This window comes from Lygodium microphyllum, chromosome 6 (assembly GCF_053477565.2).
Source record: "Lygodium microphyllum isolate KBCC chromosome 6, Lygodium_microphyllum_v1.1.10, whole genome shotgun sequence".
NCBI lineage: Eukaryota > Viridiplantae > Streptophyta > Polypodiopsida > Schizaeales > Lygodiaceae > Lygodium > Lygodium microphyllum.
Window position 1 is genome coordinate 21,400,451 of NC_141140.1, and position 24,393 is coordinate 21,424,843.

The following is a 24,393-nucleotide window of genomic DNA, read 5'->3' on the forward strand; positions in this document are numbered from 1 at the left end:
TTATGCTGGCATAGAGGGAGAATAGATGAGAGAAAAGAAAGATGTAGAGAGAGAGAGAGAGAGAGAGAGAGAGAGAGAGAGAGAGAGAGAGAGAGGTGTAGAGAAATTGGTTGGGGACTGGAAGATGGGCAAGTCCCCTCCTCCCTTGTGAAGTTATATTATTGACAAGGAGCAAGCTCCTTCATTACACATAAGCCAGTTCTTACTTGTAGATCTTGGAAACAAGATCACGGTTCCTTGCACGGTATACAACCGGCTAACACTTGCACAACTTGGAAGTTGACACCTTTTGATCCTTCTCGAGTCTCCTTCTCTCCTACACAATATGTGTAGGGTTCTCCTCTTGGCACTTGATTTTAGGAGAGCTTCCGCAGCACTTGCACCTTCTCTTCTCCTCTTGGAACTTGATTTCAACAGAGCTTCCACAGCACTTGCACCTTCTCTTCTCCTCTTGGATGCATACAAAGTGATGCTTCCTTTTTTTTTCTCACATCCAAAGAGAGCCTCCTCTTTTATAGGCTTTCAAGAGCTTCTCTTCTTGGAGAGAGACTTGAGTTGATCTTCATGCAAGATGTGGTTGTTTCAGGACCTACTATGAAGCACTAATTTCAAGATATCTCTCTGTGTGTTGTTGCAGCGCATTGGGTTGAAGGTCCCCACAAAGGTTTGGCAAGAGAAGAATGTATGGGGGTTCAAGAGCTTTTACTCCGGAGGTGGTAGAGATAAGAGAAGGGTTGAAGGTTTCAAGCCAAGTTCTTGAAGATAAGAGACAGTAGGGTGAAGGTAGATTTAGGGAGAGGAGTAGACGGAAGAGAAGGGGTTCGAAGAGATTGAAGATATAGAAGAATACTCCAAAAAAGAATTAGAAAATATAGAAGAATACTAATAGAGATGAAGCTTGTCAGTTTTTTTCAGCATTATGAGAAAATATAACTCTAATAAACAAAAGCGTGTACAAAATAATACCTTCCTCTATGCTACTCAGATCGCCAATCTGATGCCTCCATTAGCTTCAAAAGGGGGTTTGATAGGAAACTTGCCCAAAATTCAGCCAGATCACTCCTTCTTCGTCTCCCACTTTGGAGTGCTATTCACTGCCTGAAAACAGCGATCATGTGTCGCACGATTTTGCCAATCTCTCTTTTTACATAAAATCCTCTCAAATTGACTGAAAGCTACATGCTTTCTTTTATATGTCATCCTAATCTAAAAGTTGTCTATAGTTTTATGGATTTTTTTACAAGAGATAATATCTAGAATATCAAAAATTGATTAGAAACTTATTTAGAAAAATCTAATATTTTGAACCATGGACACTAACACTAATGGCTAAAGTGGCATTGGCTCTCTAAATCTAAAAGGAAGACACACTCTAGATTTTTTTACATGATGTGTGCGTAGCGGCACGACATCCACCCCCTCCTAAGCTACACATCACCTGGCATGTGCCAAAGTCTTACGGATTTGCAATGTCAGAAGAAGTATCTTCTACCATGTCAATGTCTTCATCTTCTGTCTCTTCTTCTACCTCTTTGTCTTCATGCTCTTGAATTATATTCAAGTCTTCTAGCTCATATGTTGAACTTTCTCTTCATTTGAAGAGCTTGATTCTTTTTCCAGCTATAGATATCTTCATGCTTGTTCCATCCAATTTAGCCAATGAATATGTTTGAACGACCTTTACCGCATATGGGCCAAACCAACGCTTTACCATATTCCTAGAAGCACTGTATTGATTGTCTAGGCTGCTGTCATAGACAAGCACCCAGTCATTTTCTTGAATTGCTCTTGGCCGAAGTCAATGTCGCTTATCAAATCTTCTTTTCTTCTTTAGTCTTGCTATCTTTAGCTTCTCAATAGCTGCTTGAACATCTTCATGCCTTCTTTCTAGTTGCCATATGTGCAAAGTCAGCAACTCTTCTCTACTGATGCCTTTCTCCCAAGGTAGAAGACTCCATGTGAGAATAGATTCTTCAATTGGCATAATTGGTTGTTATCCATGCATAAGTTCAGCTGGCATATAGCCATTCACTATATTGTGAGGAGTCCGGTCAGCCCATAATGCAAGAGGTAGCATTCTAGGCCATTCTTTGATCTTTTCTCTACGAGACTTTGCTAGAGCTTTGAGAATAGGCTAGTGCCCTCTCTCACTTTTCCCATTGCCTTCAGGGTTGTAGACTAATGTTAAAGCCAACTTAATATCCAATTGAGCAAAGAAGTTGCGTGCCTCATCAGCATCCAACTCTCCTTTATCAGCAGTTACTTTAGCAACACAACCATATCTACAAAACACTTCTTCAAGCAAAAAACAACAAACAGCTTGAGTGGATTTGGTTGTTAAGGCTTTGCCCTCAACTTGATTGATTAGATCCTCTCTTGCAACAAGCACTAAATATTGCATATTCCATATTCCTGTAGGCATGGTTACAAGATCAATAACCCATCTATAATGTATAGACAAGGAATAAGTCGGTTGTAACCCATCTCGATGCTTGACCATAGAATATATCTGACACACATAACAAGTTTCAACAAAATGTGCTATGTCCCGATACATGTTTGGCCACCAATATTTTTCTTTGACTTTACTAAAGGTTCCCCATATGCCTCTATGGCCAACCCACAAACTTTCATGAAATTCCTTCATTACATGTTGTTGCAATCTTTTGTTACCTAAAACTCGGACATACTCTCATTTCTTCTTCTTTGCGTGCTTCCATAGATGTCATTCTTTAAGAAAAAAGCCATAAGCTTTCCTCTTGATATGCTTGAACTCCTCATCAGTCCAAGTCTTCTTTTTCTTCATTGTGCTCAAATATTGGCCGATCTTCAGCCAATCTTTTGCATAATCTTCTTCAAGGAAATGAACTAGAACTTGAGCAATGCAATGAGCATGCTGGCTTCTAGTTGACCACCCTGTTGTTTTTAGCTTTGGACCAGTATATGCTGTAACTGAAAATGAAATGAAATTCAGCAAGTATAGATTCTTTAGTTTCATCTTCTTCCATCAACTCTTCTTCATTGTCATATCTTGCACATGATAGCATGTTAGCAACTGGATCTGCCTTTCCTACATGCAATCCATCTTAGCATATCAATGTCGGGTGTAGAGCAGTTGGCAATAATGCCCAAGAGTGGAAGACAATCAATTTCTACCACTACGGAAGCACCTACAAAGTATTCACGATCACACTTTAATGCTGTTATAACTCCCCACAATTCCCTTTTTACTTGTGCATACCTTCTTTGACATTCATTGACAACTTTTTCTCCAAAACAAATTGCATACCTATTATCTTCAAGATCCTTTTGGCCAACAGCCCATCCTATCCCAATGGGATATTGTATCCACATCAAGGATGATGGGTTGACCATTTGAATAATCAGCCCTTTTGAGAGTGGGAATTGATATTAATAGCTTCTTTAATTTACGCATAGTGAGAGTATGCTCATTACCCCAAGAGAATCTTTGGCATTTTCTTAATAATTGATAAAGATTTTTGGCTACATGAGCAAAATGTGGTATCCATATGAGATAGAATACACATGCGCCAAGAAATCTTCTTACTTCTAAAGCATTTGTGCATTTTTCTTGCATTCTGCTGATGGCATCTATCTTGATTGGCAAAGGTTTGCATCCATAGGGGCCACATAGATGATCAACCACTAGGACTTCTTCTACTCCAAAAATTGACTTAGCTCTAGAAAGGGTAAGATGTACCTCTTCCAGCCTTGTCAAAATCCTGTCACAATCATGAATATGGTTAACTACAAATGTCCTGTAACCATCTTCGTCAAGCTCCTCATTCTTTTCATTGACTTCACATCCCTTGATAGGTACATCATCAAGAAATGGAAGAGTATGTTGTGGAATAAAGTCCCTTAAGACTTTGTGCATGGCATTCATCATATGGGCTACAGAGTTTGTTGCACCTTGTGGTAGAGTGCACATGCGGACCAATCCAATTGGTGTCTTCATTGTGGTTATGTCTCAGCTTTCTAATGAAAGCTGAGGTTTCTAATGAAAGCTAAAATTGGTCATATCCTGAATATAGGTCGCCCATAGAATAAATTGCTATACCTGCAAAAGCTTCAGCAAACTCATCAACAATTGGACCCGAACCAACATTTCGGATTATGACATGATTGATAGGCTGTAGATCTTGAATGAATTGTAAAGATCCATTTTTCTTAGGCATAGTAAACCATCAGTTTGAGTAAGGTGCTAAAGAAGGTTCCAAAATCTTCATTATGATATTTTCATTTAGAAGTTCCAATAATTCGGGCAAATGCGCCCTTGGAACAGGAATATGTTTGAGGTTCCAAGGTACATGTGGAACTGTAAAAATGGCCATAGGAGCCACAATATTTGGATCCACACAGCCTATTTCACTTGGCTTAAATGCAAAAGCTTTTCCATGTTTCATTAGCATTTGCATAAAAGAGTGTTTTTCAGTCGGTGAAAGGAAAGAATTATCACCTATTTTGAGCTCTTTTATACTTTCAGATGTGAACTTGTGACCAATGTTGGAAGGTGTAACGTGTCCGCTCATTCGCTTATGGGACACGTCTTAGCAGCCCATCAGGAAGAGGGTCTAGAAAACTTCGCCTGGCACTCGCAAGGAATGTCTCAGGGTTTGCGATCTAGGTCTTCCCGAGTTTGCCCCGAGCGGAAGTGTCCGGTCGTTCCCACTTAGGATCGACCTAAAGTCAAGGTTCCTCTCCAATCAGCAAGATCTCTAGGAAGTAGCTAGCGTCGAGCTCCAGATGAATCACTTTGCGTGGGAGCAACAGAGTCAAAGTGGATTCATGTTGCACTTGGTTCATGGAGAACGGGAAACGAGAGGGATGCAAAGCTCAACCTCTCTAAAAATCAACTTAAAATGAATTTGATATTTTTTCTTTTAAAGAATAACTAATAAAATAAAAGCATTATTTATACATAACGTAGGCTTGGCATGCAGGTTGCCACATCATGACCATAAGAGAGGGCCTAGTTTGCCACACCGCACCAACAGTAGCTCAGATGCATTAAAGAAGTCATTGTCGTGATCATTCATATTTTGGGTATCATGCAAACTCCATCTATAGACACGGTAATGGGATGGGGTGACCTCCATTATAGCAATAGATGTGCATGCTAGAATATGATTCCTTTGTAAAAAGAATAGCCAAATGTTGTCTAGATAGAGAGATGCATGCGTGCAAGAATGTGGAGACAACCGTTGTATACCATGTGGCGACCCTCTACAACTTTTACACACACACATACTAGACGCTCCGCGCCTAGTTTTTCTTAGAAACAATGAGGAAAAAAGAAAAAAGCATGCATACACATAAACAATGTGTGCGTGGGTGTTTAATATGTCTGTTTCTGTTTGTGTGGTCTCATAAGTGTGTGTCTCGTCTCTCCCTCTGATCATTTTTCTTTTGCTTACTTTTTTTTTTCTCAAGTCCCTTGTCTCTCATCTTTTCACCACATGCGTACATGTTATATACACATGCATATACATGTGCATGCACGTGTGTATGCGTGTATACACATACACATATATGCATAATATGTATACATGTGTGTATATATATGTGTATGTGTATGCATGCATGTATTCGAGCATGTATATATTTGTGCATGGATATATATGTTTACATGTGTGTGTAGACATGTATATATATGCATGTTCCATAAGTTTGTATCCATTCTCTGTCCTCTTCTTTGTTTCCTCTATTATCTCTCTCTCTCTCTCTCTCTCTATCTTTCTCTCTCTAGTTCTCTCCATTTTTTCTCTCACTCATGTTTATGTGTGTATAGGTATGCATGCATATGTACGTACATGAGTATATGTGTTTGCAAAGATGTATGCATTTGTATATATAATGTATATGCATTTTTATAATACATATATATTTGTGGGTATTTTAAAAATATGCACATATTACATGCATGTGTTGAATAATTAAAACATCATTTTATCATGAAAATTTATCTCTTTTTATAGTCAACATACATTTGTGGATGTTTTTATAAAGGTAAAGCCCAAGTGAAAGCATAGAAGCAAAAGCAAGAGCTATGGCAGATGGAGCAAAAGAGTAAGAGAGAGAGACTGTATGTGGAAGCTCCAATAGTCACAATGTGCGACTGACCTTCTCTTATTCAACAGTCACTAAAAGAATATAGAATACAATGATAGTGATGGACATTCGCCACCTGTAGTAAAGATGTGTAGTCATTGTGTGTGAAATAAATATAGGGCGGCATAGGTAAATGTGCCTTTACGCCCAACACCCTCTCTCTTAAAGCCAAAGGTGCTTCTAATAAGGAGAGAATAAGAAAAAAGTAACAAAGTACAAATGTACATAAATTACAACATGATGAGAAATAGATATCATCTTATCCTACATCCATCATCTTCCTAAGGAAAAGTATTCAGTTTAGAGACTTTTAATGAGCAAATCTACAGGATTCTCATTAGTTGAGATCTTGATAAGCTCAACAAACTTTTCTTCTATTAGCTCCCTAATGAGTTGATATTGCACCTCAAAATACTTTTTTGCGTGGAAGAGCGGATTCTTGGCCAATTGAATAGCACTCATAGAACTCGAATGCAATGTAGGAGTAACATTAATACGAATATTTGCCACCAAATGGCCTAACCATAGGGCCTCCTTGCAAGCCTTAGTGATTGCAATATACTTTGCCTCAGTAGTAGATAAGGTTGTGCATTTATGTATCATGGACATCCAAGAAATATCACCTCCAAAAGGTTTCAGGTAGTACAGGCTCATCCCCAATGTCTAGTAACTATTCAACAAAGGCACTGAACAAAAGGTATATCTTAATTATCCTTAGTTGTTTAGCCCATCAAATCCTCCATAAGTCATAATGAAGAAGGATGTTATGCCCACAATATATCTCCATATGTGACCTATTCCTTGGCCAGAAATCTCTCATGTACCATGAGTTAGGATGAGGTTGCAAAACAATTGGAGGAATAAAGACCATTTCTAGTATCTCAAATATAGCCTCACGATATGAGAATTTATTCGACCCTAAAGCTACTTGATACATCATGGAAAAAATATCCTGCAAATGTGTAGCTTCCTCATCGCTAAGTTCTTGATTATCACGATGTGTATGCTAATGTTAGTGCAAGATAGTTAACAACAGTTTTCTTCAAACAAGTGTGATTATTTTGTTAATTCCTTTTATACATTGACTACTTAACCTTACACTAAAAGCTCATTTGAAACCTAGGCTCTGATACCACATGTGAGGCGCCTATCCAATAGAACCAGAGTATCTTGGCCACCATAATAAAGGCTCATATTTGTAGTGCTTTTTAGGTACCTCATGATACCCTTCATGGCATCCCAATGTCACCAGTCAAGTATAGCTATATAGCATGCTACAACTCCCACTACAAATGCTATACTAGAACGAGTGGCTATCATGGTATACATCAAATTGCCCATTGCAAATGCAAAAGGGATTTTTTCCATCTTGGGCTTCTACTTATCTAGCTAGGGACAATCGACCTAATTGAACTTCATATGAAAAGGTAAAGGATAGACAATAGGCTTAACATCTTGCACATGAAATCACTCAAGCACCTTCTATATGTACACCCATTGGGATATGTAAAGGAGTCTCTTAGAGCGATTGTGATGCGCATACCAAGAATATGCGAGGCTTGCTCCATGTCCTTCATCTCAAAGCTCTTCTTGAGTTGAGTCTTCATGTTGGGAATAAAGGCCTCGTGCCTTTTAAATGTGCTCGGGTGTGAACACACCCTTAGCACTTGTACTTACACATATATATCTATCTAAAAACCTAAAGGTACTCTCTCGTTATTGTACCTAAAAATGTGCTCACTCTCTACTTTGCTCTATCTCACTCTCTCTGTCTCTCACTACACGTAACGACTGTTTGTCCTGATCTCCGTGCCTAACCCCTCACTACAAACTGGTATCAAAACCCAGGTGCTCAACACTCCATCAGTCTTGTAGGAGTCAACGGTAGAGTCAGAGTTGCAGGTTGGGCTGCAGGCATCATGGGTGACACGACTGATGAAGTCCAAGTCAACAGACTGTTGGAAGGGGTGCGCCAAGTCGTGAATAGGTGATAGGTCGTGAATTGCTAGTCGAGCAGAGTAGACCAGCGGCGCTGACTGACAGGAGCCATGTGACTAACGGGCGTTTTTATGATTGCGCTGATGATTAGTGGGGCATTGACTAGCATGGCGACGACCAGGGGTGGGCTAGCCAGTGTCTACATCACATGCTACTGATGGGCGCCTCTTTCTATGCGATAGGATTGCAACGACGTGTTGACCGACGAGACCCACGTGGCGCGAATGGGCAGTGCCAACCTTGACGGGTCAAGGGACCCGTCGTCTAACTTTTTTTTTCCTTAAAAAAAAAATCTCTTGAAATTCCCCTCCCTCTAACCAACGTTCGTGCACATAAGCACAAAACTTAGAATTGTGCCAGAAATTTGGGGCTTCTCCAGATTGAGTATTGTTCATGCAAGATTGAGGCATCTGTGTCAAAAATTGCAGACATTGTGTGCATTTGGATTGGGAATTTCACGACAATTATTGAAATTTTGCTCATCTTAGTGAAATTTCTCAAGATTGGACCCATAAAATTTAGGGCTTTTCCCAGATTTGGGGCTTGTGATGCAAGACAAGCAAATTTGTCTCAGAAATTGCAAGAATTTGTGACATTTTGTCCCCGCCGACATTTGGGACTTTTCATGTACATGCACAAATTGGGCTGAAATTTATCTAATTTCTCAACATTGATGCACATTGGACCCCGTGCAATTTGGGTATTTTGCAGTTTGGGCAAAATCTGTGTAGCATTTGGTCATTTTATGTACATGCAGGTTGAATTTCACACAATTTGGACATCAACACTTGGTAAAAATTGGGGGTTTTGCTAAAATTGCTATATTTTGGCAAAATTGGCATGTTCTATGTATAACAGAGAAAATGTAGATGTGTGGTTGATGCTTTCAGCATAAAAATTTGGGGCTTTTGACCATTCATGTCAAATTTCATGCCCGTGGGTACAAGTACAACAAAAATTGCAGCTGAATTTTTGGGATTTCTCATGTAATGTGATGCATATACCCTTGGAATGACTGTCATCAGTTGTGGAATGCTATATCACATGGTTTGGTGCTTCTGAAAATTTAATTATAGATTTGAAATCTGTGCTTCTGTGTGGTCATGTATTGCTGATTGATACTTGCTTGTACCTTGGTCACTTGGGTGATGGTTTTGGGCCTACATTTGCTATTTTTTTTGTCACATTTTGGCTGAAAATCATGGCTGGCAGTAATGATAGTATTAATTTGATGCACATAAAGAAGCTTGAAGGCGCACATAACTTTGTAGTTTGGCAAAATTAGTGCTACAATATCCTGTTGCAAAAGAAGCAGGCAAAGCCGATCAAAACCAAAGGGGCAAAGCCTGCAGACATGGAACAAGACAATTGGGATGAGGTAAATGAGCTTGCACACTCAACTATAGAGCTATCGATTTCTGATGCCTTGCTGTTCAACATTGAAGGTTTGGATTCTGCATATGCTATATATGGACTAGACTGGAAGAACTGTATGCACAGAAAAGTGCTGCAAGCAAAGTGTATTGGCTGAAAAATCTTATGGATTTGCGTACGAAAGAGGGTACATCAATGTCTACTCACTTGAGTGAGTTTAACTCCATTTTCAGCTAGCTGGTTGCCTTGAAGTTCATGATTGATGAGGAATTTAAGGCTACTTTCTTGCTTTGCACTCTACCGAAGAGTTGGGATACATTTAGGAATGCTATGAGCAATTCTAATGTAATCCTTTTGTATGTTGATGTAGAGAGTGCTCTACTTATGGAAGAGATGAATCAACAAAACAATGCATCTAGTAAGTCTTCCACTGCTTTGCATACTAGGGGCAGATCACATCAAAAGGGAAAATATGATAGCAAGGGACATAGTAAATCACGTGGCAAAGATGTTGAATGTCATCATTGTGGCAAGAAGGGTCACTTTAAATGTGATTGCTACAAATGGAAGAAAGAGAAAGGAAAAGGCAAGAAGACAGATGATAGCAAGGAAGAGAAGAAGGATAGTCAGCCTAAGAAGAGTAGTGTAAAGATTGAAGAGGTGAATTCAGTCACTCATGACAGTGATAGTGGGAGTGATGTACTCTTCGTCTCTTCACATTTAACTGCACATGCTTTACTTGCAGGTATAGATGATGACATGCATACCTGGATTCTCGATTCAGGTGCTTCCTTTCATGTCACCCCTCATCGTGAGTGGTTCTTCGCCTATACATGGGATCGACATGGTGTTGTCCATCTTGGGGACAACTATGCATGTGACATTTCAGGTATTGGCAGTGTGTAGTTACAGTTTCAACATGGCTCTATCTTTACACTCTAGCATGTACAGCATGTACCTCAGCTCAAGAAGAGCTTGATTAGCACAGGGCAGCTAGATGATGATGGTTTTCAAACCACCTTTGGTGATGGAAAATGGAAGATCTGTAAGGGATCTAGGGTTATTGCTAGAGGTTGCAAGAGTGATACTTTGTATCCAATTCATGTATCTAGTGTGCATGACCATGTTGTTGCCGTGTGACTGAGCAACCAAGCGTTTCTTTGTGGCATGGCCGGTTAAGACACATGAGTCAAACATGAATGAAAGTGATTTCTCATTTGGATTACTTCCCTTGTCTTCGTTATGTTGATTTTGAGCATTGTGATCATTGTATTTATGGCAAACATGCACAGACGTCTCTCAAAACGTCTCTTTCTTTGAAATCTTCTCCTCTAGAGTTAGTACAATCTGATGTATGTCAAATGCCAAGATTATCTTTAGGGGAAAAGAAATATTTTGTCACCTTTATCAATGATGCTACACGGAAGGTATGGGTTTACCCTATTCGTAGCAAGAATGAAGTGCTTGACAAGTTTAAAAAATTCTTGGCATTGGGCTGAAAATCAAACAGATAGGACACTTAAGTGTCTTCGCTCTAACAATGGTGGGAATATGTGTCCAATGCCTTTTAGGCATTTTGTGACAACAAAGGGATAAAGAGGGAGCTCACTGCCCCTCATAATCCGCCCCAAAATGGAGTTACAGAGCATATGAATCAGACCATATAGGATAAGGTCCATACAATGCTATCTCATGCTACATTACCCCATGGTTTTTGGGTAGAGGCTGTTATGACAACTGTTCACTTAATTAATCGGTCACTAAATAGGTCTTTGGGGGGGAGTTTCCCAAGAAGCGTGGTCGGGCAAGCCACCTTTATATGCTCATCTAAAAGTGTTTGGCTGCGAGGCTTTTGTGCACATTCGTAAAGAAAAATGTAGCAAACTTGAGTCAAAGTCCTGTAAATGCATTTTCCTAGGATATGGTGACGAGGGTAAAATGGGGTATAAATTGTGGGATCCCAAGAAAAGGAAAGTAGTACGCAGCAATGACATTATCTTCCAGGAAGATCATATGCACAAACAACCCGAAAAGACTAAGGAGGTCTGTAGGGTTGTATTCCGGGAAGAAATACCTTTTGGACAACAAAATGTGCCCACTCTACAACAGCAATACCTGTTGTAAATGAACCTGTAAATGCATGAAATGATGCTGGAAATGATTAGCTAGCTATTGCCCATGAAAATGAGCCATTACATGTGTAGGAACAGCCAAGACAACAAGCTGTTAATGCTGATTTGCAGACTGAAATGCTAGAAGAGCATGCTGAAAATGGAAATTTGTAGGAACAACCAACAAACAATGGCTTGGGGTATCTAGGGATACTCTTCAACTTGTATACCCACTTGCATGTCAATGCATGTTTTCCATTGGGCAAAGGAACCAAATCCCATGTAACATGGAACACAAACCAATTAGGTTGATGTCTATCTCTAGTAGAGTGTATCAAAATAGGTTGTGGGGCCTATATATCCTGTTCAACATCATGATCATGGGCCATTAGAACATTAGATGCTACATGTTGTCTAGCTAGCTATATGGTAATAGAAAGCTCCTCTTGAAAGATTACTTTGCATACATCAACTATCTACTCATGTTGCTTATGCATTTTCTCCTCATGGAAAACAACATCATGGTTGCGAATAACCTTTCGAGCTTGCAAATCCCAAAGTAATAGCCCATCTCACATGCATCCCCATAACCAAGAAAGATGCATTTCATTGACTTAGGATCTAGCTTATTGTTGGGGGTAAAGGTGCCTCTGCCTAGCCGCCCGTGTATTACTACACTAACAGTCATTGCCACTACACATTGCAGGTGGCGGGCGCTCGTCACTGTCACTTTATTCTTTATTCTTTTAGTGACAGTTTGAATAAAGGAAGGCCCGGTCACACATTGTGACTGTTGGAGTTCCCATTTCTTGTCTCTCTCTTTATTGCTCTTGCTCTCCCGCCATAGCTCTCGAGTGCAAGCTTTGATCCTTCTCACCTTTCAACTGGTATCAGAGCACGGCTTTTGACTCTTGAGCTTGGCTCGTGGCATTCTCAGCTTCCCATCGACTCCCCACTCGCATTGGGTCTCCTTCCCGACAGCCATAGCTCATTCTCTTGAGCTCCCATCACTCCCCGGCTTCCCGAGCTTCTTCCCGGCCTATTGAGGCACCATCAGGGCATTGACATTGAGGTATTGCTTCATTATTTCAGAGATTTATCTCAGTCCACAGGTCTAGGTAAATAGGGTTTTCACAGGTTGTGGGCAGCCATAGCTCACACCTCTTGGAGCTTCCTTCACCTGGATCTTGCTGCCACCCTATCAAGGCTTGTTGAGGCTTGGTGTAGGCCTTCTTTGGCCCCCATTTGTGCCCCCTTTGGGCCCCATTGTTGACACGTGGGATAGCAGACCCCCCCAGTTAGCTCACGTTTTTTTTGCGCCTATTTCAAAATCTGGCCCAAAAATCACTCTTTTTGTCATATCTCAAGGATTCGGAACCCAATTCAGGCAAGATAAGAGTCTAAGTTGGGGGTTTGACATGCTCCAGACGCGATGGTGATGTCAGATTTGCCAAATTTTGATGACAAAATATTCTGCAACAGATTTCACGTTTGAGATAGCATGTATTTGTATGTCTATGGCTTATGTGATGCTTCTACTGATGTCTATTAATACCGGATCACTTATGGATGTTATGCCTCTTATGTGAGACGCATTTGGAGATGATTTAGCTCAGCCATTGACTATTTTGAACAATCCTAGATCTATCCAAAACAGGGCAGTCACCTGTTACTTCAATTTTATGCTTAGAGGTCTTGGCATTTGATGCCCAGTTATGCGCAATTGGTGTCTATACATACGGGAATGTATGCTTATGGTTTGCCAATGGATTTGAGCTTGGATTGAGCATTGATTTGCTCAGTTTACAGAGGTTATATGCTGCTGAAAACTTCAGGGTTAAAGCTATTTATGCTACAGTTGGGTTATGCCTATTGGTCACACGGAGTGCTCCCGCTACTCGGTATGATGTCATGATGTATTTGGACTATGCCACATGTCTTGTTTATGCTCCAGAATGCTTTTGAGTTGAGATTAGAGCTCGATTTGGGTTTGACTGTCACTTCTTTGCAGCTGGCATTTCATCTATATGACATGGTTTATGCCTAGGCTATCCAGTACGGGTTATGATGTCTTGGTGAATGCTTTATGCTTTGGATGTGGATGGCAGTTGTTTGAGCTCGTCTCGACATTCATTTGAGTATTCCCTTAAGCAGTTGGATATTGATTTGGATTTTTCCGTTATGACTTGGCTTTTTGCATTATGACCTTGGATGCTATTGATGCATTGTCTTGGTTACCTGTCTTTGGTACTCTGACTTTGTTTGATTGAGTTGTTGAGCTCGTTTATCTACCTTTTGTGCCAGTGGGAGCATCTTGTATGCTTGACCGACATTGAGCAAGAGGTTTATGCTATTTTGAGCATTTTGCAGATACTTGAGACTTTGGAATCTCTTAGACTTAAATGATGCATGGTTCATGCATTGATATCTTGGAGTTGCTTTTGAGCTGAGCTTGGGCTTTACACTCTTGTGAGTATACACCTACTGGTGTGAGGTCTTCCCAGTGTTATGTATACTTTGCCCTATTGTCCAGGGGGTATGCCTACTCTCACTGACGGATGCTTTGGTGACATGTTTGGGTGTTTGCTCTCAGGGTCTTGATGACTTTTTGGTGCTAGTTTATGCCCGTTTATGGCTGATCATGTCTTGGCTGTCATTTCTTGACTTGGTGCAGTGATTTGGTCAGCAATTGCCTCTCACAGTACCCTACTGTCATTTATTACAGCAAGCATATAACTCCGGATTGACATGGATTTTTCATGCTGAAATATTCTGAAATGATATACTTTCACTAGTACTTGGTGGGCAGCAGCTTTGGTTGCACTTTTCTTGCCATTTTTCTCTCGATTTTGGTGATTTTTTGGTCATTTTCTACAGTAAACAGCAAGCAATTTTAAACTGTCTGTAGTCTTCCAGCTTGCATTATGGCGAGTTCGTCCACTAATCATGCTATTTTCAACATCACTAAGCTTGATCGTATGAATTACTCTTATTGGAAGAGCCAGATTTGGCAGGTATTGGTGGAGAAATCATAGATCAAACCATTGAGGTTTAGCGGGCAACCGCCTGCAACTATGCCAGGAGGAATGGTTTGAGCTTGATGAGTTATGCAAGTCCACTATTGTATTATCTCTCACAGAACAGGTTCATTACAATGTATTTGAGAAAGAACAGAGTGCATGGCAGTTGTGGGATAAAATCAAGAATCTCTACGACAAGACAAGTCCAGCGAGTCAGATGTATTGGCTAAAGCAACTTATGGATCTAGGCATGAAGGAGAATGTATGTCTGCTCACTTGAGCCAGTTCCATGCTATACTCAAGAAACTTGCATTCATAGGACATCCCTTTTGCAGAGGATATCACTCCTCTTTTCTTGCTTAGTACTCTTAATGAGTCATGGGATGTATTCCGCACTGCATTATGTGCCTCTACTACTACCTTGAAATTATTTGATGTTGAGAGTACTCTTCTGCAGGAAGAGGTTAACCGTAAGAATTTGGATGCCTCTCGTGTGTCGCATGCTATGACAGTTAGAGGCAGGAATGATGGATATGGAAAGCATGGTGGCAGTGGTCGTGGACGGGATTCTCAAAAATCTCAGTCCAAGTCTCGTGGGAAGTCACATACCAAATCCCGGGGCAGGAATGTAGATGTTACTTGTCACCATTGTGGGAAAAAGGGCCATATTAGGCCACAATGCCATGAACTGCACAATGAAAGGCGCAAAGATAAGAGGAAAGACAAAGTGCATGATAAGTCTTCTGATCGTAGCATAGTGCCTGCAAAGTCTAGTGTTAAAATTGAAGAGATCAATGTTATGCAGCCTGCGGATGTTGATGATGATTATATCCTTGCAACTTCTTTTAGTGCTTCATAGATGACAGAGATACACTCTATGTATGCACAGTGTTGGCTCTTGGACTTAGGTGCATCCTTTCATGTGACACCTTGCCGAGAGTGGTTTCATTCATATCATACTGTTTCGGGTTCTGTGCGCTTGGGTGATGACAACTCTCTTGATATTGTGGGCATTGGTGATGTTAGGCTGCAGTTTCCTTCTAGCAGCAGTTTTGTTATGTAGGATGTACGTCATGTACTTGCTTTGACGCGTAGTCTCTCATGTCAGCTGGACAACTTGATGATGCAGGTTATCATGTATCTTTTGGAGACTCTGCAGGGAAGATCACTCCTGGCAGACTTATGATTGCGAGAGATGCCAAGGTTGGCAGCCTCTATCCCTTTGATTGTATCCGCTTCTTCCCTTGATCATATTTTTTCTGTGGGTTCTATCCCACATGTATCTCTTTGGCATGCTCATTTGGGCCATACATCTTTGAAGGGAATGAAAATGCTTTCTGGTTTGCAGTACTTACCGCCCCTTGATTATGTACATTTTGATTCATGTGAGCATTGTTTTTATGGCTGGCAGACTAGGTCTATGCATAAGAAGTCTGGTAGGGCACGCATGAGTGAGCCCTTGGCATTGTTATATTCGGATGTCTGTGGGCCCATGTCTTCTCAGTCTATGGGTGGTGCAAAGTATTTTGTTACTTTCATAGATGGCTTGCATTGGTTGAGAACCAGTCTGGGTATAGGCTAAAATGCCTAAGAACAGATAATGGGGGTGAGTATGTCTGACGTGCTTTTGAGCAGTTATGTGATGAGAGGGGTATTAAGCATCAGTTGACCACCCCCTACACCCCCCCCAGAATGGTTTGGCTGAGCGGATGAATAGAACCATCCAGGAGCATGTACACAGTATGCTTAGCCATACAGGCCTACCATAGAGCTTTTGGGCTGAGGCAGTTAGTACAACTGTGCATGTCATAAATAAATCACCCTCTAGTGGTTTAGATTTCCAGGTTGTAGAGGAGATATGGACTAGAAAACCTCCCTTTTATGTGTATATCCGTGTCTTCGGATGTGAGGCATTTTGCCATGTGCCCAGGGACAAGAGAAACTAAGCTGGATCCTAAGAGTGTCAAATGCATTTTCCTTATGGGAATCCAGGCGAGATGGATTACTGTCTTTGAGATCCGCAGGCACGAAAAGTCATCCACGGTCATGATGTAGTCTTCCATGAAGACAAGATGCATCGGCAACCTGAGAGAGTTGTTGAGATCCGCAGGGTCATATTTTAGGAGGAGCCGAGAGCTCTCGCACATCCAGTTGGACAACCTACAGCTATAGTAGATGCTCATGGTCAGGGTGTTGGACAGGCAAACTCCTCATAGTTAAGGCCATATTGCTGTGCATACCCTTTTGCAACCAGCCTGCCCTTATAGTATTCTAACAAATGATTTGACTTGTACTTAACCTTGTACACCCATTTGCAGCCAATGGGGACTTTGACTTCAGGAAACTCAACCAATTTTCATGTCTCATTTTTAGCCTGGGCTACATACTCCTCATCCATGGCAGCACACTAGTTATCATCTGTAATTGCATCATCAAAATTTGTAGGTTCTTTGTAACCTTTCACACTAGCCATATATGCATAATGGTGGGCTAAATAACGAATGTATGTAAACTTGTCAACTGGTTTTCTAACTCTCTCAGATCTCCATAACTGTGGGTCACTCTGAGCTTGCCTTGGGCAGGTAGCAGAGCCTGCCGTGAGACGGTCTACTAGAGATAGACATCCACCTGATAGATTTCAGCCCTCGATGCATTATGTCTTGATTATAGATGCAGGAGAGCCTTTCACTTATGATGAGGCTATGCGTAGCAGTGATAGTCACCCCTGGGAGAGGGCTATGCAGTCTGAGATAGACTCCTTGCATAAGAATGACACTTGGTGGGATTTGGTCTCCTTGCTTATGGGCAAGAAGGCTTTTCCATGCAAGTGGGTGTACAAGGTGAAAAGTACCCCTGGACACCCTAAGCCGGCATACAAGGCTAGATTGGTAGCAAAGGGTTTTAAACAGGAGCATGGTGTGGACTTTGATGAGGTCTTTTCTCCTGTGGTTAAGATGACCACCCTGCACTTAGTCTTGGCTTTGGTTGCTCAGCTTGACTTGGATTTATACCAAATGGATGTCAAAATGGCTTTCTTACATGGGGACTTGCATGATGAGATTTATATGGAGCAGGCTAAGGGCTTTGCAGAACCTGGCAGGGAGCACCTAGTGCATAAACTAAAGAATTGTCTTTATGGCTTGAAGCAAGCACTTAGGGAGCGGTGTCATAAGTTTGATGTCTTTATGCAGTCATAGGCCTACATCAGGAGTGCTATGGATCCGTGTCTTTACATGAAGAAAGCCCGTGATGGTTCTTTATTGATTTTGGTACTCTATGTGGATGATATGCTGATAGCAGGCAAAGCTCATGATGAGCTAGATGCTCTTAAGGCTAAGCTCAAGAAGAGCTTTGAGATTAAAGATCTGGGACATGCCTCTCACATACTTGGTATGCGCATTAGGCACGACAGGCATTAGGGACTCCTCTACTTGTCATAGAGGGAGTATATTCATAAAGTCCTTGAGCACTTCCACATGCAGAACGTAAAGCCTATTGGCTGTCCATTGCCTTCTTATGTGAAGGTCTCACAGGCTAATTGTCCACAGACAGATGAGCTGAGGGCCGAGATGGCCAAGATTCCCTATGCATCCGCAGTGGGTAGTCTTATGTATGCCATGATAGCCACTCGTTCAGATATTGCCTTTGCAGTTGGTGTTGTGGCATGCTATATGGCTATACCTGGCAAGAAGCATTGGGATGCCATGAAGGGTATCATGAGGTACTTGAAGGGCACTGTAGATATGTGAATATGCTATGGCAACTAGGATACATGAGTCGTGGGGTACACTGACTCTAATTATGCAAGACATGCAGATAGTAGAAAGTCCACTTCCAGCTATGTATTCACCTATGTTGGAGGTGCTATTTCTTGGATGTCCAGGGTGCAAAAATGCACAGCCCTTTCTACTACATAGGCCAAGTATATTGCAGCCACTGACTCTGTTTATGCAGGACATGCAGATAGTAGGAAGTCCACTTCCGGCTATGTATTCACCTATGTTGGAGGTGCTATTTCTTGGATGTCCAGGGTGCAGAAATGCATAGCCCTTTCTCCTACATAGGCCAAGTATGTTGCAGCCCCACTGATGCTTGCAAGGAGGCCATTTGGTTGGGTCGTTTGGTTTCTGACATTGGTATTGATGCTATCCCTACACTTCATTCGGATTCTATGACTGTTATTCAGTTAGCCAAGAATCCGGTCTTCCATGCGAAGACGAAACACATTGAGGTGACGTATCACTTCATACGTGGGGTCATTGAGGACAAGTTTGTTGACCTTGTCAAGATCTCGACTGACTAGAATCCTATAGATCTGCTTACGAAAAGCCTCTCTACAGAGCGCTTTTCCTTCCTCAAGAGGTTGATGGGCGTGGCATGAGATGACGTCTTTCCTCATGCTGTTGTACATGTGTACATGTTGTACTGTCTTTTTTTTTTCCCCTTTTCACTCCTCACTAGGGCAGATTCACCTTTAAGTTGGAGGTTGTTGGGGATAAAGGCACCTCCGCCTAGCCGCCCGTGTATTACTACATTGACAATCACCGCCATTGCACACTGCAGGTGGTGGGCACCCGTCACCGTCACTTTATTCTTTATTATTTTAGTGACAGTTTGAATAAAGGAAGGCCCAATCACACATTGTGACTGTTGGAGTTTCCATTTCTTGTCTCTCTCTTTCTTGCTCTTGCTCTCCCGCCTTAGCTCTCGAGTGCAAGCTTCAATCCTTCTCACCTTTCACTTATTAGGTTTATCCTTGGATACATGGTAAAAAGGCTCACATCTAAAGACTTTAAGATGTGCATATGAGAGAGGTTTTCATGACCATACCTTCTTTGCAACGTGACAATCAATACCAATATCCACCGCGATTTATGTATCAAATGTACAACATTAGTAATTGGCTCAGTTCAAAAAAGTTGTGGTACTCCGATTTGACTAAGCATATTGTGAACTCTTTCATGAATGGTCATGTTCATGCACTCTGCAACACCATTTTGGGGTGGGGTGTATGAGGCGGTCAACTAATGCTTAATACCTCTCTTATCACAAAGCTGCTCAAATGCTTTAGAAACATACTTACCCCCATTGTCAGACCTTAGGACCTTAGGCATTTCAAGCCTATACCCATACTAGTTCTCAACAAGAGCAATCCAATGTTGAAAGGTGGATAAGACATCAATTTTTTCTTAATAGGATATGCCCAAATCTCATGCGAATAATCATCAACGAATGTTACAAAATACTTCGTGTCACCCAATGATTAACATGGTACGGGACCACATACATGAATGCACAAGGGCCAACGGCTCATCCATGCGCATAATACTAGACTTCTTGTGAGAGCTGTGGATCTACTTGCCATAAAGACAATGGTCATGAGAATCAAAGCATTTGTAGTCAAGAGATGAAACATATTGCAAACAAGTAAGCATTTTCATTCCCTTTAATAATATGTGCCCAAGGTGACGATGCCATAAATATATATATGGTATGTTTGCCACAACCAAAACGTGGTCAAGAGACCCAAATACAAATAAAAGATAGAGGCTACCAGCCTTGACATCTTGAGTAAAGGCAAGATTCCCACATGTAATCTTCCATACGGAATCATCAAAAGATACATAATAGTTTGCATCATCCAATCGTCTAGTAGATAGAAGGATTTTGATCAAGGCAAGTACATGGAGTACATTATGTAAAATAAAGGAGCTGCTAAGAAAAACTGTAGCTTTACATTCCCAATGCCAGTAATATCCAATGGCAAGTCATTTCCTAGTTGCACAGAATTTGTCATGCAACAATAGTATTGAAACTAATCCCTATGCAGGATAACATGACAGGAAGCCCTTGAATAAAGCATCCAACACAAAGAAAATGGAGACAAAGTATCAATCAGCTGAGAAACATCAAGGGAGGAAGTTGTTAAGATGTACTCATCATCTAACTCTAGTTGTACTAATTTTATCTCTTCAATCTTTACACTAGACTTACTAGGGACAATATTGTGATCATCAGACTTTTCATGTACCTTGCCCTTCTCTTTCTCTTTGTGCTTATCATTGCACATCTTGTAGCACTGCAACTAAATACAACCATGCTTCCCACACTAATGATATGTCAGAGAGAACTACTAACCACAAGACTTACTACAATATTGTCCATGTGAGACTAAGACCCTCTTGTTGAGGTATCGAGCTCCACTAGTGATATGCCAGTGTGACCGTTGTGCATTTATTTCACCGACTTGTCAGTTGCAGGTGCGGTTGGTACACTGCCCATGAATAATAGCTAGATGACAGCTATCCTTATCTACTCTAGTTCGTGGCTCAGTTAGTATGCCACCTTAGTTAGTTGATTTTGGTTTGAGACCCATATATAGGGTTCTTCTATTTCTATGTACTTGAGAGTTCTTTTTGGCTTACACAACTAAGAAGAGGAAAACTGTTTTCAGCCTCCACCTGTGTGTGTATTCCCCCATTGTGCAAGCAAGAAAGCTACAAGTGAGACTCCTTCCTTCTCTCCCACAATATTGACATGGTATCAGAGCCTTGTTCGTGGTAAGGAGCTCAAGAAAGCAAACCAAGTTCGTGGTGTTCTGGTAAGAGGACCAGTGTTGCTTTCATTTTTCTGTTTTTGGGAGCAAGTATCTGCAGGTAGCACAGCCGGAAAATGCAAGAGTGCATTGTCTCATATTGAGATGCCCTTCGCGGTGTAGCAAGAGGGCAGTATATGCTGTGGGATAGGGCTTTAGCCCTATGTTGCTCTGTTTTTTTGATTTGAGGCCATTTCACGGCCTGTTTTGGAGGCGGAAGTTTTTTGCACGCACTCAGGAAAAGGCCCAGTTTTATGCTGTGCGACCACTATTCTATAGGTCGGTGAAAAGTTACTATAGAAATTGCATCGTATGCCTGTGCACAGAGACATTGGGAGTTACAGAATCATCCCTGTTGCCTGTTGATACAAAATCGTCACTAGGAAGTGACTATGTGGTCAAATACCACTTTTGTCAATTTTGCAAATTTGCCCTTGTGAGGCTGAAGCTGTGTTCTTTGCAGTGACAGAATTTTTTTGTAGCATTCTGTAATGGCGTATGATTCTCTTTCACAGATTGTCACTGAAAAGCTTGACAAGAACAACTTCCAAGCATGGAAGTTTAGAATGACGAATTTCCTTATGGGAAAAGAATATTGGGAATTTGTTGCAGGAAATGAAGAAGAACCAGTTCTTCTTGATGTTCCCAATCAATAGCAAATGCAGGCATTTAAAGCATGGCATGAGAGAGCCAGGAAAGTTATGTATTGGCTGTCTATCAGCATTTTAGACTCTATGATTGTGCATATTCAGGATGCAAGTACGCCAAAGGAGGCATGGGATACTTTGTCAAAAATGTATAGCACAAATACGCAAGCCAGGAAAATGCAGCTCAAGCAAGAGTTGCACAATGTGCAAAGAGAAAGTATGAGCATCAATGACTACCACATGAAGGTGAAGAAGATTGCAGATGCACTTGCTTCCATTGGGTCGCCAGTGGAAGATGATGATTTAGTCTCAGTGACCTTGAATGGTCTAGGAAAGGATTATGCACAGTTCCGAACATCCATTTCCGTCTGTGAAAGATTTCCTGATTTTGAGGAGTTGATTGCTCTTCTAATTTCTGAGGAGCAGAGAAATGGTGGTGCATCTTCTTCAGGAGGAACTTCAAAAGAAGCTTTCTTCTACTCAAATGCTGGAAGAGGTAGAGGCAGAGGTAGAGGAGGCCGATCTAGAGGCCGTGGTAGAAATCAGAATATGCAGCAAACTCAAGAAAACCAGTCCTATGGAGGAGGACGTGGTAACTCTAGAGGCAGGGGGAGCCAAAGAGGTCGTGGTGGATGGCAAAAAGGCCAAAATGCAAACAGTAATGTTGAATGCTACTACTGTGGTAAAATGGGTCATATGGCTAAAGACTACTATAAAAAGCAGAATAACATCATGAATGGAAAATTGTAACAAGGGAATTATGCATCTTCTAGTAGACATGGTGATGATAGAAATGAGCATTTGTTTATGGTGCAGCACATGAACAATTCTGTGACAAGTGCAGAAGAAAGCAATGATGTATGGTATGTTGACTCAGGTGCATCAAACCACATGACAGGTCATGCATAATGGATGGAGGATGCAAGGAAAATGGAAAAACCAGGATTTGTGGAGACCAGTGATGATACTGCACATCCTATTGTGCAGATTGGAAAAATTCCTTTGTCTATGCAGGATGGGAAAAAGAAATACCTGTCCGATGTATTTCATGTCCCGAATATCACCAAGAATCTGGTTTCTGTTGGTCAAATGGTTGAACAGGGCTTGCAGGTCAGATTTAATCCTCATGGATGCTTTGTTGAGGATATGAAAAATAAAGGTCGCTTGATAGCAAAAGGAAAGAAGAAGGGGAGAATGTTTACGTTGGATGCAGACATGTCTGAATTGAGTGCAGCAATGTTTGCACATGGGACTGGTGTAGTTGCAGATATTGATATCTGGCATAAACGCATTGGTCATGTTAATGTACAGCGACTTAAATCAATGCAGGCCCAAAATATTGTTGCAGGATTGCCAAAATTCAAGGTTGCAGAAATGCATAAGGTATGTGAAGCCTGTCAGTTTGGAAAACAGGCAAGGAAACCATTTCCTAGACATGTTCAAGAGAGTAAGAAGCCATTGGAATTAATCCACTCTGATGTGTGGACTACTAAAGCTGCATCTCTTGGAGGCTGTCGTAATTTTGTCACTTTTATTGATGACTATAGCAGAAAAGTTTGGGTGTATTTTATGAAAAAGAAAAGTGAATTTTTTGGGCATTTCAAAACTCTTAAAGCTATGGTTGAAAAAGAAACAGGTTTGCGAATAAAATGCCTAAGGTCAGATGGAGGGGGAGAGTACCTCTCAAATGAGTTTACAAGATTCCTGTAGGAGTATGGCATAAAGCAGCAATATTCATGCAGTCATACCCCACAACAAAATGGAATTGCAGAAAGGAAAAACAGGCATATTGGAGAGGTATCTCGTGCCATGCTCAATGAAAAAGACTTGCCAGATTTTTATTGGGCTGAAGCAGTTGCTACAACAGTCTACATAATGAACATGACTCCCACTGCAGCAATACATGGGATGACTCCAGAGGAGAGGTATACTGGTAGGAAACCAGATATTTCTCATTTGAAAATTTTTGGTTGCATTGCCTATGTACATGTGCCAGATGAGTTGAGATCCAAGTTGGATCCAAAAGCTGAGAAGTGCATCTTTATTGGTTACTCTCTGCAGCAAAAAGGGTATAGATGCTATAACCCTTCTACTCGTAAGTTTACAGTGAGCAGAGATGTTGTTTTTGATGAGATGAGTAGCTGGTATAAACCAGTAAATGTGATTGATAATGTAGATGCACAAAATGGTAATGTTGCACAGAATTCTCAGCAGCAGTCACAAGATATTAGTGGACCTGGAGCGTCCTCTAGCAGTGGTTCATATTCTTCGCCATGGACAGGCAGATTGAGATCAGGAGAATCTTCTCAAAGCAATGTAGATAGTGGTATGCAGGTATCACGAAAAGGAAAAGAGAAGGTAGATCAGCCCATGTTTGATGTGAATCCAGGGCACTCTTATGTGGATGGTGAATCCAGTGGCTCAGAACAGAGCATTGATGATGAGTTGGGTATTCCTTCTATTGTTACACCTGGAGTAAGGAAGACCAGGGATGTTTTGAGAGCACCTAGGAGTGA